At 40.5% G+C, this 16,609-nt stretch overlaps 1 pseudogene; it reads left to right on the top strand.

Annotated features, from left to right (window-relative positions):
* The first annotated feature begins 463 nt into the window (after positions 1-463).
* On the top strand, positions 464-16,609 carry LOC105044542 (uncharacterized; annotated as a pseudogene).

Genomic DNA, 16,609 nt, shown 5'->3' with positions numbered 1-16,609 from the left:
CTAATCCCAAGCGTAGTTATGGCATAATTTATAATGAGGCAAAAAAAAAAAATATATCCATGATAGTTTCAAATTTGAAAATTTTTGGAAGTTTTGAAATAGTTGTTGTGGCCAAAAGATCATGGCTCAGCATATGAGATATTGTGTGCTTTAGTTCATGGGCCTCATGATTTTATCTCTTTAGATTTTAATTTAAAAGGCACTTTATATGAAAAGGATAATCTCTTCCTATATAAATCAAAGTTATCTTTGGATCATTGACTCACAACTAATATGAGACTAATGATACCTTCCTTTCTTATTATCACTACAGTCTCTCTAGTCAAGAAGGAGTCTGTGTATGGGTAGAAAGTGCCCTCCTTCCATACTATCACTACATCCCCCTCAGTCAAGAGAGAGTCTGTGGATAGGTGGGAGATGCATCACAATCACAAGCTTGAAACTTGCATGGGCCACCAATGTTATGGCCTTTCCTACGAAGAGCGGTGATCCTCATAAAGAGCGGTATGTGGAAGACCTCTCCCAACTTGCAAAGGCCTTTCATTCTTTTGTTCTCCATGCAACTCTTTGGGCTTTCGCTAGGGAGAGGGGGAGTGAGGGCTTTCGGATCGAAGTTGAAGAGTGGACGCGGCGGTTCTTACACAGGCAGTCAACGCTGGATCATGTATCTCTCGAGCTTCATCGCAGCATGGACATGCATAATCAAATTTTTATTGTCCTTTGGATCTGACAATATGTTAACCGGAGATTTGTATAGAAAATTTTGAACTGATCTAAAAATCTACTACAATAATTTCTATTTTTAGTGCATGTGCCCTTCTTTGGATCATCAAACTCTCATTATAAACATGTCTAATGACTTGGATCAACATGAGCGAACACTATTTGAGGCACTTAGATGATTTCTTATGTAATATTAGGTTATGTAACAACTAATCCAAAGTGGTGTAGTTATGGCATAATTTATAATGAGGCAAAATAAATGTAGCCATGGTGCTGATAGTAAGTTTCAAATTGAAAATTTTCAGAAGTTTTGAGATAATTGTTGTGGCCAAAGGATTGTGGCTCAGCATATGAGATATTGTGTGCTTTGGCTAATGGGCATCATGATTTTATCATTTTATATTCCAATCTAAAAGGCACTAATGTGGAAAGGATGGTCCCTTCTTATATAAGCCAAAGTTATCCTTGAATCCTTGACTTACAACTATTATGGGACTAATGGTACCCTCCTTCCTTATATCACCACAATCTTTCCCGTCAAAAGAGAGTCTGTGTATGGGTAGAAGCCTAAGAGGTGCCCTCCTTCCATATTATCACCACATCTCGCCCCCCCTCCCCCACCCCCCCCAAGTCAAGGGAGAGTTTGTGGATAGGTGGGAGGTGCATCACAATCACAAGCCCGAGACTTGTATGGGCCATAATATTACAGCTAAGAGTTTATGACTTGACATGTGAGGTATTTTCTACTTTGACCCACTAGCTTCACAATTTTAATCCTTTAGATTCTAATCTGAAAGCCTCACGTGCATGGGAAGGATGATTCCTTCCTATATAAATCAGAGTTTTCTTTGACTCACAACCAAGTCAAGGAGGAGTTTGTATATGGGTTGGCAGTGCCCTCCTTATTATCATCCATAATCAGCAAATTTCTCTATCAAGCTTGATTACAAAGAGTTCGAACTGTCATATCGTCGTTGGGTCAGAATTGTCAAAGTTAGAATCTTTCAGCAGGGATGTCTCTATTTTAATTTTCAATGGTTGGGATATTTTTGCAATGAGAAGCCTATTAAGTTCCTGTGGAGGAAGCTGCTGAGTGGAATGGTCCTGTTGCATTTCCCAGTAGCTAAAGCCCTTATCTGAATAAGTCGTGAAGCATATTGGTGCTTTTCTGGAACATGGTTGGCAGTAATGATTTTATAATTAGCTAACTGGACAGTAATGAACTGCACGTTTATATTTCTTAGCTTGAACACTCGATATCTTTATGGAGCAATGAATTTGCTTTGGTGCACCTAGACTATTATTTTACATGCTTGTGTAAGTCGTGAAAAAATTTAAGTTCAGAACTTTTTATTCCTCAAACTGCAGTGCTTCAGTTATTCTCTGCCCATGATTATCTCGAAGTTGCGGCTTGACCCCCTCTGCAAGGTGGTCTGTAACTTCAATGAGGGAGTTTATTTTTAGTGTATTCTCAATTCATCTTTGTGCTCCAGCAAATCTATTTCCTCTTCCCTTTAGTTTTTCCACAGAATTCTGATGTATATGTGCAAAAGTGCTTGATTTCAGCAGCAAACTTGATCAAGCCCACCATTGCTTTAGCTCCAACAATTCAGGGTTCAAACATATGACCTCCTCCAGCAAGAAAGGGGGTACCGACCAGCTGATTTTAGTCCGTTGACTTGCAACATTCTTGTTTTTGTTCTGAGTGGTGATTAGGTAATGACTTTCTCACATTGCCTCCTTTTTTTGCATCAGAATCAGGTAAACTCCTTACATGGGGTTCAGCCGATGATATGGGTCAAAGCTATGTTACCTCAGGGAAGCATGAGGTACTAATGAATCTTTGCTTCTCAAAGCTGCATCCAACTGTGCTATGTTTTCCACAATTGGAACTTTTTGAGTAGATGGATCTCTCCTTTTGAGTTTACTTAGGAGACTCCAGAGGCATTTCCTCTTCCAACCGAGGCAGTCACAATGAAGGCAGCCGCAGGATGGGCTCACTGTGTTGCAGTTACAGGTGACACATTCTTCCATTGATGTTCAGTAATCCATTAATTTGTCAGGAGACTTATAGTATCAGAGAATAAGGTGATTTTGAATGGTGCATATGTAATACTTCGAAAATTTAAATTAGAGTTTCTTTTTCTTTTGTTGGGGATTGGGTGGGTTGGAGTGGAGGGCATGCGGGAGATTAAGGGAGGGGAGGGTTGTGGGGCCCCAGCGGTGTGCCAGAGAGAGAGAGAGAGAGAATTTGTTTGAAATTGAGGTATGGATTATCAAACAAGTGTGACAATAAATATTTTTCTGTAGCTGTCTAGTAACTCAAACTATACCTTTTCTAACCAGCTTATGGTGAAGTCTACACGTGGGGATGGAAAGAATGTGTTCCAACTGGGAGGGTCATTGAAGACCAGTCCTTAGGGACCCTGGAAAAGGATGAGTGGCAGAGTGATATTTTGAACAATCAAGGTGATGGTAGTTACTGCCTCTCTTTTCACAATTTTAATGGACAAAAACAGAAGCCATGTTAACTGTCAGGAGATATAATGAAGGTGATTTGTTACAGAGAGCCCCATCCCAAGAAAGAATAGTGTGATACAGCATCTGGTTATTTCAGCAGAGGTGGTGATGAGAGCTCAAAGCGCTGGAGATTACCTTCAGCTAAAGTAGGACTTGAATGCTCAACATCAGGTGATGAATTTCTTTCAGCATCTCCATGTCTACTAACACTTAATACAGGAGTGAGGATTGCTACAGTAGCTGCAGGGGGATGTCATACGCTAGTGTTGTCAGGTTTATTGACTTCTTTTATCTATTAGTGATGTGGTTCTATATGCTTTTCCTAAATATTTCAGTAGTCTGGTATTTTTATCTTCCATCATTATGGAGGGTAGAAATTATTGATGCATTCTATGTTTTTCTGAAGCTTCAGATGTTGGTCAGGTGTGGGGGTGGGGATATGGAGGGGAAGGACAACTTGGTCTGGGTTCACATATCCATGCAGTCTCTACTCCTTATCCTATACCTTGCATTGAGTCAGCTGCTTATAGTAAGGATTGGCCATCAACAACTTCAAAAGGGATTAAGAATTTGAAAGGTCATATTTGCAAAGTCATGGGAAGCCATGTGACTGCCATTGCTTGTGGAGGTTGTCATAGTGCTGTAGTTACAGGTCAGTATTTGATGGCCTGACTCTTGTATAGCTTTTGGCTGTGTCAGAATGGATCATACTGTTGACATTTAGTTTGTTAACACTTTACCCATATAAAACATGTTACTATTTTGTTTTAGTTAATTCCAAGTCACATAATTGAACTACTACTATTGTTATGTCCTTAATTTTTTTTTACCTTTTTAAATGGAAATGCTGGTGAAACAATAAAAGAAAATTTTAGTAATAGTAATCCTATTTCAGTAAGTGACATCATTGATTATAGAAGTATATATACATACCCTCCTGCACATCTCTGATTGTGACAGCTCATCTCTGTGTGTGGTTTCTTGGGAGATGGCGGTTATTATACAAAACTGTGCCTGCCAATCATGTTTCTGAACTAAAACATCAATAGGTAGAGAGAGAGAGAGAGAGAGAGAGAGAGAGTCAGTTAAGGTCTGAATCAGAATCTGTTAGGATTTGACGCCTCGAGATTCAGCCCACATTGAGCCCACAGTGAGGTTCGCGGCGAAAAACGGAGTCCAACGAGACCAAGATCACCTGAAACGGAGCTCGGATGGAGGAGATACGAGCTTTTGAAGTCGGCACGAGAATCGAGGCGGCGGAGGACCGCCAGCGACCGGCGGCAGCGGCGCGGCCGCAGGCAGCGGCGCGCGGGACGCGCGTCCCAGGCCCGCGTGGGACGCGGGACCCAGGCCCGCGCGGGACGCGCGACCCAGGCCTGCGCGGGACGCGCGTCCCAGGCCCAGGCCCGCGCGGGACGCGCGACCCAGGCCCAGGCCCGCGCGGGACGCACGATCCAGCGGCCTGCTGGCCCATCCCCGGTCCACCGTGGACCGGGTGGTCCATGGCGTGGCCTGTGGACCGCATGGGCGTTTCCCATGCGTTTCTCGCGGTCCACGGCTCTATTTCGTGGACCGGAGCGCGATCTAAGGGTCGAGGACGCTCCCGGTCTTGATCCGACGGTCAGGAAGGTTTCTTGGCTTTGTTAAGGAGTCCTAATCCCTCTCTAATCATGGTTTAAAGTCTGTTTAAGCCGTTAAAAGGCCTGAGAACGAACAGAAGGGGGTGCTCGGGTTTTCTCGCCGCCGTACGAACCAGAGGAGAGAGAGGGGCGAGGGCGCTGTGAGAGAAGGAGCAGGAGGCTCCTGGACAGCGGTCGCCAGGCTCTTCAGGGGTTCAGGGGGGTCTCCAAGAGAGAGAGAGCTTTTGTGAGGGGAACTTCATGTGAGAGAGAATTGGGTGTACAAGGGTTGAGGGTGAGGTCTCCTCTTGTAAAATTTTCTTTTCATAGTGAAGTTTGCATGCCCCGTGGAGGCGAGCCCTTTTGTGGCTGATCCACGTATTTTGATTGTTTTTCTTTTTTGTTTTGTTTCTTCTTTCTTCCTGCTGCATCGCGTGGTACTGAAAGGATCTTGGGAGGTGGTGTCCTGGCCAGACATCCACCCAACAGAATCAATGGCCATGGGATTTACAGAGTATTATTTTCACTACCCTGGACCAGTTGTACCGAAGTATAGGAGGATAAATCGAAGGATTTGCAGTATATCTAATTTCGCATGGATGAGCTGTATGTTTTCAAAGCAATGTTGTTTAATGTTGCTTAAGTCTTACCAATTGTTGCATGCAAGTGGCTTCAGGTAAACATTATAAGACAACAGTAAAGCTGGCTGAGAAGTATATATCACAAACTCCAGCAGAAAGGGGGTTGCAAGAACATTTATGAATGCAAGAAGGATGAAATTGTTGGTGTAAGATCAGATAAAGCCAAGGATGATGTAGTTATAACCGGACAAGGAAACTTAGGCTTTGTATTATCATAGAATATAATGGGTAATGGATCAAAAATGAAGTTCATGAACATTCATGATTGGAAGAGGAGTTGATAGGGAGGTGGTTCAGATTTGTATGAAATGGTTAAAATGTTAGTGCAGGAGGGTGGAAAAAACCCGTTGCTAAATTTGTGATGAAGTATTTGATATAGAGGATCAAGTCCTTGAGAGGGCAAGTTGTCAAAAAACACTCAGACACTGGCTTTGATCCAACAGGAAAAAGCTATTTATAATGATATTGTTCTTAAAGTGCTGTCTATTGGTAATGGTTATAAAGATGCTTCCTTAGATGTCTTTTGATGGGGTGCTCAGATTCTACTTCACCTTTTTCCAATGGAACAAATATTTGTTTCCTGACAGCTGACCTTTTACTGTCTCAACTATCCAGCCTTACAATTTTCCTAGGTCCAACAATGCTTTCATAGATAGCAAAACGTGCAATTCAGTTACAATCTAGCAACTATTATAAATTCAGTTGATGTTCTTACATTGAAGTTGAGCATCATTCTTTCAGATGCAATTATCTGTGACGATTATATTATTGATTACATTATCTATCCTCAGAAACTGGAGCTCTGCTTGCTTTTGGCTGGGGACTTTATGGACAGGTTTCTTTCTACCCTATCACCTTTGCAGCCATCATTTGCGAAGCTTAAATAATAATATAAAAAATTCTCTATTGACATTCTTTCTTTTATTAGTTGATTGGATTGTTATAAATGCTATACCATGCTCAAATTCCTAGAATATGAGTTTGTTGTTTATAAGGATCTATTTGTGCAAGCAGACATACTAATTCTAGAGTATCTTCTGAATCAGTTTTTGCTTGATGTGATGTAGAATGTGATATTTTTTTGGTTCCTGTTCGGGTGGTATGAATATGATTCGACTTTATGATCATGTAAATTGCTTACCCATGCTCATGTGTAAAGGTAGATGTAGCTAGTTTTTCTATAATGGTTTTTTTCCACACTCTTAACTAGAGAGGAATTTAATAGCGAATGGTAAGGTTTTGGTTGCATCACTGTTTCATTGACAGTTTCATGATTTAGTCTTGGCTAAGGAAAATATCTTAACTGACAATGGAAATAAAAATAAAAAAAGCCTCAGCTAAGTTATGTGGATGTGCAAATTTCCTAAAATAGTTGTCAGCAGGAAAATGACTCTTTTAGGCAAGCTAAAATTTGTTAGCTTGCCCTATATCTGCTGATAGTGGATTAAAAGAAACCATCTTTCTCCTACTCGTGAGAACATATTTTGGGCTGAGAGCTGCTTCTGCTAGTTAGATTTAGAAGATGCAGATCTCAACTGCATCTGCCATCTGCCAATACCGGAAAAGAGCTTATTTATCTTCCTCCTCTCTTTGGACTTCCATCTGATGTTTATAGCCAGCTGCTTTTTTTTTTTTTTTCATGGATATTAGATGCTGCATTAAGGATCATTTAAAATAACCTGAGTTGATAATCAAACTAGTTTCTTTTTCCTAGAAGAGGCCATAAGCTAAAGGTGGACTTTACAAAAGGAAAGTTCCCCCAACGAGGGCCAATGACTCAATGAGATGCTGAAACACGGCCCATATGCTAATCACTTGCACCAGCAATCTGCACATTGGTGATGCCATGGTGGCAATGCAACCATGCTCATGCAACAAGTACACTGGATCCAGCCCCATACGGATGGTACACCTTTTACAAGCCCTTAATAGCCATGCTGCTCAAGTGCCAACAAATCACATCCAATGTGCCTTGAATGCACAATCTTCTTCGTAGTGGAACAAGGTTCTAATCAATGAAGGAAGGCCCTGGCCTTTGATTATTGAAGGTTCTGATGTGTCTCATAGAATTGTCTCAAAGCATATTGTTTCCTTTTTGTGTAAATATGTATATATGATTCATTTGTGTACATTAAAGGGAACATGGTGGCCTCTTTACAGAATATTATTCAACATATACTATCATGATGACATTACAATAAGTTGTTTCCCAAGTCAAGTAAACAGTATTCAGTCACCTGGTTCTTCAACAAATCAAAGTTTGTTCAAATGATCAACTGTTCTCGGCATGCTTCTGTTGTAGGCTAGTAAAATAGCATTATGCAAATAACCTTCAACCTACAACTGATGCACTTATTGAGTTTGTTGCTAGCCAGCAGAATATGCAATTGAAAATTCAGATGTTTGTTCCCACTTATGAAATTTTAATTTCTGATGTAAGGAGAAGATAGCTATTTGTTCTTTGATTCAGTCAACATCAATAATGAAACGTCAAGGCTTAAGAAATGGTTTGTCCAAATATGAAATCATGCATTTTATGTTTTACTGCAAATATAGCTTAAAAATAGATTGTACCACAAACATGAAAAGGGTCAAGTAGAATATCGAGCTTGTCATGTGACTGCCTTCTAGAATGGTTATCAATTTTTTTTTTTTTTTTTTTTAACCTTGATTGTCAGTTTCAGCTAATTATTACAGTTTGGTTCTTTCTAGTTATCTTACAATAGAATATGAGAACTTTTGAGACAGCAGCAAATTCAGAAGAATACATTCTCAGAGAAATAGTGCTATTAGAGAATGAGAACTATGTTCCGCCTAATCAAAAAAAAGAAAAAAAAAAAAGAAAAAAGAGAAAAAAAAAAAAGAGATTGAGAACTGATAATCTTGATAAGAAATTGGAGCTGGATATTAAAATGTTTAAATCTGTATCTTCTTAATTGCTAATTTTTTTCTTTGACTTTAATGTATTTTATTTTAGCTTCTTTATAAATGGAATTGATGGGCTTGCTCATCAATCTTGAAAACACAGACAGATGAACAAAACTCTTGTTGAATGTATTGTTATCATGGTAATCTTCACATCATGTCCAATGTGAATGGAAACAGCTGGCATGTTAGGTAGACATCTATCTTCACAATCATGGATAAAATGCAGTTACCTAATTTATGGACGTTATCTCCCAAAAAAAATATATCCTGGGGTGTAGAGTTGATCCTTGGGCATCCAAATGAATTGCAATGCCATCTGTGGGGAATGTGAAAGCAACTGGATACGGGATTAATAATTGGAACATGCCCATCAAGAATTTATTCCTTAAAACTGTTTCATTCCGTTTTTATAGCGGATTTCCTGGGGTTATTGCTAGCCCTATAAATGGTTATTTTTAAGTTTATAAAATTTTTGTCGACATCATTCGCTTGCTAGTGTGCACTAGAGGAACTAATAGCTTTTGATATATTTTTTTTGTTATATTCTCGCAACATGCATAACTCTGTATATGTCCTTTAACTTACCCCAATTTGTTCCAAAATATTAAATTCTCTCCAGGATTAATCTATAGGCACTATAGAAAAGATGGAAAGAAGGCACAATATAATGTTGAAGATGAGGTCCACTGCAATATGGGAAACTACTTTTAGAGTTTTAGTTTTATTTGCATTCAGTGGTTGATTTATATTGCATTATACAGAAAATGGACTCACTTTGCTTTTGTCTCTTTTCCTTTTCCTTCTGATAATGTTACTCTGGTCCAGTGTGGGCAAGGAAGTACAGATGATGAGCTGAGTCCAGCATGCGTGTCATCCCATTTGGGTGTCAACATACAAGAGACTGCTGCTGGGTTATGGCATACTGTCTGCACATCCATTGATGGTGATGTATACACATTTGGCGGGAATCAGTTTGGACAGCTGGGAACTGGTTCTGATCAGGCTGAGGTATAATCTTCATCAGAACTCAACTGCCATTTATTCAGTATTCTTCACAAAGTGGTGAGGTACAAAAGCTTTTGGTTGCCAATCATTTAAGGCAACAAGGCCTGGACCCCCCTGCTTATTTCCAAAACCCAATGTGAAAATTTGAATGCATAAATAATATAAACATGACTGCGGGATGCTGGGTCTGACCATCCTTTATTTTTGGGTATTTGGGATCAAGACAGGAGAGACGTAGTTGCTACTCTATTTTGGGAGAACATGGATATTATGGAATCCTTTCTCTGAGCTAAGATGTTAATGCAACCATTCTTGAAATGCTCCTGTATGCAGACTCTCCCCAAGCTATTGGGTGCTTCTTGTTTAGAAAACAAGAATGCCAAGTTGGTTTCTTGTGGAGCACGCCATAGTGCCATGATCACAGGTAAAACCTGAACTATCTCATCATTGTTCATTTGGATAATCCTAGGGAATTCCTAGTCACGCCAGTTCTCCACCACTTATTTCATTGCCAGATGTATTAAATATATATAAATTTATATTTTATTGAAAGGATTGAACTTAATTGAAAAAATATCCAATTAAGGGTCTAGGAATATTATTCCTTAGCATATTCTTGTTATTTCTTGACATGTTCTTGTTATCTCCTATCTATATTTGGATCTACATATCTGTATTTATGGGCTCTTATATGTACTCTTGATATAGTGAAGAAAAATAAAAACAAAAATCTTTCTCCTTTTTTTTATCATGGTATCAGAGCTCTCACGTTCTGATCCATTTTCTTAATTATAATTTTTTTCTTTCTTTCCCCTCTTATTCATTTTCCTGATTATTTTCTCTTTCCCTCTTATTCTTCCCTCCTTTACATAAAAAACCCATCTCTTCCCTCCGCCGCTGACGTCGCCTCTGCCTTCGCCTTCACCACCGCCGTCACGTCACGCCACCGCTCCTTCCTCCTCCGCGAGCATCTCCGCCTCCTCTCATCCTCCCTATCTCATCCTTTCATCCTACCACCACCGCAACCCCCTTCTTCCCAACCACCACGTATTCTTCCCCGACCGCATAGATCGCCGCCCAGAACCCCTCCACGACCGCAACCCTGCTCAGATCGCTACCATCCCCAAGGCCGCGGTTGCTGCCTTTGCCGGCGCCACCGCCTTCACCACCATCAAGCCGTCCAAAGCCCTATTCAAAGCCACCGCCTCTTTACATACAAACCCCATAAAACCCCAACGTCACCGCCAACATCCCGATCGAAACCCCAACATTTTTCGCCCGACCGAAATCCCTCTGACGCCACCACCTTCACCCGTCCGACACCTCTCCGACATCCCGTCTCTCTGCCTCTGTCAAGTCCAACCCTGTCCATTGGAAGCTCTTCACAGCCTCGGCTGGGATGCCACCATCGAGATCCTTCGAGTCTCCGTCGACTGCAACACCAGCCACCGTCAACGCCTTCCTTGCTGATGGCTTCGCCTGCCATCGTTGCCACCAGTCGCGGCCCGCCCATCACCCTCGACAATCCCATGTTTCACGGGTACATAATCGGTAAAGAAGGAAACCAAAGTTCCTTCTTTTAATCGTTTATTTTATTTTATTTTTTCAAAAAAAAAAAGGAGGAATGGAGAACTTTTATGACTAGATACTTAAGAAGCCTATAGTTACGGTGTGTCTGGTGATTCATTGATAGTGTGTCGGTGAGATTATCGTTCGTATTTTGTTTGTATGGCCAATTCAATTACTATGCAAAATCTTGAAGGTCTATTGGATCGGCTTATTACAGTTGCCACTCAATCAGATGGTTCGTCAAGAGATAGTGGATCGTTGAATATTCTTCAAGTGGCTGTAAAACTTGATAGCCCAGTGACATATTTACAATGGGAGAGGAGCACTCATCTGCTTGTACAAAGACGAGGTTTGGAGAGATATCTCACCGGCACAAAGAAAAAACCTTCTAATAATGAGCAAGATATGGCTCAATGGAGAATGGAGAACTCTGTTGTTCTGGCATTTCTTCTCAATACCATGACACAGAATGTGGCCAGAAGTGTGCAATTGCTGGAGACTGCACAGAAAGTCTGGGAGACAGTGGTCCAAATATTCTCACTGAAGCAGAATTCTGCTCAAGCATTTGAGATCCGTTCTCAATTACGTCAGCTTCGCCAGAGAAATTTATCTGTCACTGAATATGCCACCAAGTTGAAGCATTTCTGGTTTGAAGCTGATCATTATAGAATTTTTGTTCCACAATGCTCCATCGATGTTGATGGATTTCAGAAATATTTAGAAGAACGGATTCAGGACTTTCTATATGGTCTGAATCCAGAATATGAGTATGTCAGAGTTCAGCTTTTCGCCAGAGATATTTTACCTAGTTTGAGTCAAGTCTTCTCTACTGTTTTAAGCGAGGAGACACGGTGACGAGTGACTTTCGACTCCAGTAGTTTTATAAGATCAGCTCTTACTGTACAACCACAGCAGGTAGGTGAGAAGGTATGTTTTCATTGTAAAAAGCCTGGGCACACTAAGACATTTTGCTGGGATCTCCATGGTCGCCCAAATCAGCCTGGGTATGGTAGTCAGGGCCGTGGTGGTCGTCGTAGTGGTGGAAGAACTGGAGGATAGAATCATGATCGTGGACCTGCCCAAGCCAATCTCTTTGAAGAGATCGAGGGTGCTGTACCCAGCTTATCTGTAGAGGAGTATCAGACCCTCCAACGAATGATGAAAAAGTATGAATCATCTTCTAATAGCACACCTACTCTGGAACAGTCTAGCCACCAGGACGGATATCTTGATTTCTCTCTTGTTGCACACTTAGGTACTATATATAAATTATCACATGCATTTACTTGCGAAACATCCAACTTCTGGGTAATAGATTCAGGAGCATCCAGTCACATGACAGGGGCACCTAATAATTTTATTTCATATTCACCATGTTCAGGTCAGGACAAGGTCCGAATAGCTGATGGATCCTTTACCCCTGTCTCAAGAAAAAGATCCATTGACTGTACTCCTAATTTAAGATTATCATCAGTATTGCATGTTCCATTCTTTCCTACAAATTTATTCTCTATCAGCTTTGTTACTAGAGATTTCAATTGCTCTGTTACTTTTTGGCCTTCTCATTATCTATTTCAGGAGCTGAAAACGGGGAAGATACTTGGGGGTGATAGGCTGCACAATGGACTCTATTATCTATCAACTAATGAGAAAAGTATGAACTCTTCTTTGACGGAGTATGCATTGTCTGCTGAAGGTGCCACTTCAGAACTTATATTACATCATCGTAGGTTGGTCACATTCCTTTTTCTATTCTTAGTTGCTTATTTCCATCTTTATCAAATAAATGTAATAAAAATTTGTTAGTTTATGATCATTGTGAGTTGGCTAAACACATCAGGGCAGTGTTTCCTATATCTGAAATTAGAAGTTCTAAACCTTTTGTTATAATTCACTCTGATGTATGGAGACCATGTAGTACTAATACCTTCATGGGCCATAGGTGGTTTGTTACCTTCATTAATTATTTTAGTCAAGTGACTTGGGTCTATTTATTGAAGGAAAAGATGGAAGTTTTAAGCTACTTTAAAGAGTTTCATAAACTTGTAGGTACTCAGTTTGATGTCAAAATTAAAATTCTACATTCCGATAATGGCACAGAATATATTAATCAGGAGTTCCGTGCGTATCTTCACACTCACAGAATTCTTCATCAAACCACTTATGTTGATACTTCTGCTCAAAATGGAGTTGCCGAAAAAAAAAATCGATACTTATTGGAAGTAGCCCGATCCTTACTTTTTACCATACAAGTTTCTAAATTTTTGTGGGGTGAGGCTGTTTTGACCGCTGCTTGCTTGATCAATCGTATGCCTCTAAGAACACTCGGATTTAAGTCCCCCATACAATGTTTGAAAGGGTCTACTGATTATGTAGTCACTCCTAGGGTCTTTGGGTGTGTTTGTTTTGCTTGAGATCATAGACCCTTAGTAGGAAAACTAGATTCATGAGTATTAAAGTGTGTCTTTGTCGGTTATCCTGCTACTCAAAAGGGATACAAGTGCTATTATCCTTCTGAGCGGCGAATGCTTATTACTATGGATGTTACTTTTCGAGAAACTAAAACTTATTATGGAAGTCATCTATCTGATAATAGGACACCAGAATTACTTCTTCCAGATGACTCTCTATGCACGCCAAGAAATTTTGGTGCCCAGGGGGAGTATCATAGTAATGATGTTCGGAGGGAGCCTGGTATTGAGATAGAAGAAGAGTCCAGTGTGCATTCACCACCAACTGCCCAGGTGCCTCCACCGCTTGAAGCTTCTTCTCCAGAGTCCCCTAATGGTAATATTATTTCTACCACTCCCATTTCTAATCTTAATATTCCTATTGCAAAACGGAAGGGTACTCGCTCAATTGTTCCTCCTGTTCGTTACTGTTATGATATCGCTAACTATGTTTCATATAAGAATGTGTCTCCATCTTATCAAAACTTTATAGCTGCATTAGACTCCATCTGTATTCCTAGTACCTGGCACAAGGCTATGGCAGAATCTAAGTGGAAAAAAGCAATGTTAGAAGAGATGATTGCTTTATCCAAAAATCAGACGTGGGATCTGATCACTCTGCCAGCTGGTAAGCATCCTGTGAAGTGTAAATGGGTGTACACTATAAAGCAGACTCCAGAAGGCAAGGTGGAAAGATACAAAGCTCGGCTAGTAGCAAAGGGCTACACTTAAACATATGGGGTAAACTATGATGAAATCTTTGCTCCAGTGGCCAAGATGAACTCTGTTCGAATACTGATATCATGTGCTGCTAACTTTGGTTGGAAATTACATCAGTTAGATGTGAAGAATGTATTTCTTCATGGGGATCTTCAGGAGAAAGTATACATGCAGATACCATCAGGATTTGAGACCAGAGCAACTATTGAAAAAGTCAGCAATCTAAAGTGCTCACTTTATGGCCTTAAACAGTCTCCTCGAACCTGGTTTGATCGATTCAGTCGGACTGTAAAAGGAATGGGATATAAACAGAGTAATGCAGATGATACTCTATTCTATAGGCATTTCAAAGGAAAACTAAAGCAAGTATTTGAGGTAAAAGATCTGGGTCCACTAAGATATTTTTTGGGCATAGAAGTTGGACGATCATCCAAAAGAATTTTTCTGTCACAACGAAAGTATGTACTAGATTTGCTTTCTGAGACTGGGATGTTGGGGTGTAAGCCTGCTACTACTATAAATCAGAATCATCGAACAGTGACAGATGGTGGAGCTTCTGTTGATCGAGAAAGATACCAGCGGTTGGTTGGAAGGTTGATATATCTTTCACATACAAGACCCGACATAGCCTATGCTGTCAGTATCATCAGTCAATACATGCATGATCCACGAGAATCACACATGAAGAGAGCTTTCAGAGTATTACGCTACTTGAAAGGATGTCCTGATCGTGGTTTGTTGTTCTCACAACACAACACCTTCCAGGTAGAGGGATTTACTGATGCAGATTGGGCTGGATCATCGGATGATAGGCGATCTACTTCTAGGTATTGTACATATGTAGGGGGTAATTTAGTTACCTGGAGAAGCAAGAAACAGTCAGTGGTAGCTAAATCATCGATAGAAGCTGTGAATATAGAGCAATGGCTCTAGGCATATGTGAACTTCTTTGGCTTCAGAAGCTGCTTCAGAAATTACAACTTTTAAACAAATTTCCTCTTCGGTTGTATTATGACAGCAAAGCAGCAATTGAGATTGTAAGCAATCCGATACAGCATGATCGTACCAAACACATCGAGATTGACCGTCATTTTATCAAGAAAAAGATTAATCAGGACCATATCTGCATTACCTATATTCGGTCTTCTGATCAGGTGGCAGACATTCTAACCAAAGGGCTTAGCTCATCGTCTTTTTCTGGATTGATTGACTAGATGGGGCTTCGAGATATCTTCGCCTCATCTTGAGGGGGAGTATTTGAAGGATTGAACCTAATTGAAAAAATGTCCAATTAAGGGTCCAGGGATATTATTCCTTAGCATATTCTTGTTATTTCTTGGCATATTCTTGTTATCCCCTATCTATATTTGGGTCTATATATCTGTATTTATAGGCCCTTATACGCACTCTTGATATAGCGAAGAAAAATAAAAACAAAAATCTCTTTCTCCTTTTTTTCATCATATTTTCTACATAAAATCTGGTCAGCCTTTGTAGTTTTATTGCTGGTTTTGTTTGAAGTAGCAAATGTCAGACGGTAGGGGATTAGGCTGTGTATTCTTCATGAGAACTGTTATGATCTTTGTATAAACTACATTAATTAGTAACATCACATATCCCCAACAGTAAATTTTTCTAGCCTTATTTGCAAGCACATTACCCATCTCCAACAGTGCAGAACTTCCCTAGCTTTATATGCAAGCCTTCTACTAACTTCTTTAGTCCTGGAAAATAATTATAATTGTGTCTGCATTACTCCACTGAACCAAGGCCTGCCCCAGCAATGACAACCTTTGCTTAGCAACTGGAGATTCTGGGTTTGATTCTGTGGTGGTGCATCCATAGAAATTTGGACCTATGTATGTAACTATAGCATGGATGGAACTCCCTCCCTTTCTCTCAAAACTAAAAAAACTGTGCCTCCATTAATCCAAGCTCTCGTTATTGGCGTTTTCATTCTTTTACCAATACTACGTTTAGTATCGCAGGAGTAGAAGCCACAACTCCTGTATCATAGCGGCACTGCTGCTGCTGTTGTTAGTGCAGTCAGCATTGCAGCAGCAGCAACAGCAGTAGCGTCAATGGCACAGCCAGTCAACTGGTGCCAAGTGTTCTTACCATTCTTAATATAATAATATTCTTTAAGCCTTGGCCAAAACCTGAGAGAGAGACTTGGTTTCGATATTTGCAGAGGATGGAGAGGTGTTTTGCTGGGGATGGAACAAGTATGGCCAGGTAACATAGCGGTTGTCACAATCATCCACATCTTCTTACAGCCTTTCAAGATTAAAATGTTTCTTATCGGGCGCAGCTTGGCTTGGGAGATGCAATTGACAGAAGCATACCGTCACCAGTTCCAGTCGAGAGACACTACCCTACCTATGCATCCTGTGGCTGGTGGCATACAGTGGCGCTAGCTTAATCACCCACATAA

The sequence above is a fragment of the Elaeis guineensis genome, chromosome 5 (genome assembly GCF_000442705.2).
Source record: "Elaeis guineensis isolate ETL-2024a chromosome 5, EG11, whole genome shotgun sequence".
Taxonomy (NCBI): domain Eukaryota; kingdom Viridiplantae; phylum Streptophyta; class Magnoliopsida; order Arecales; family Arecaceae; genus Elaeis; species Elaeis guineensis.
Note: the sequence above shows the minus strand (reverse complement) of the source record. Positions and strands in the feature narration are given on the sequence as shown.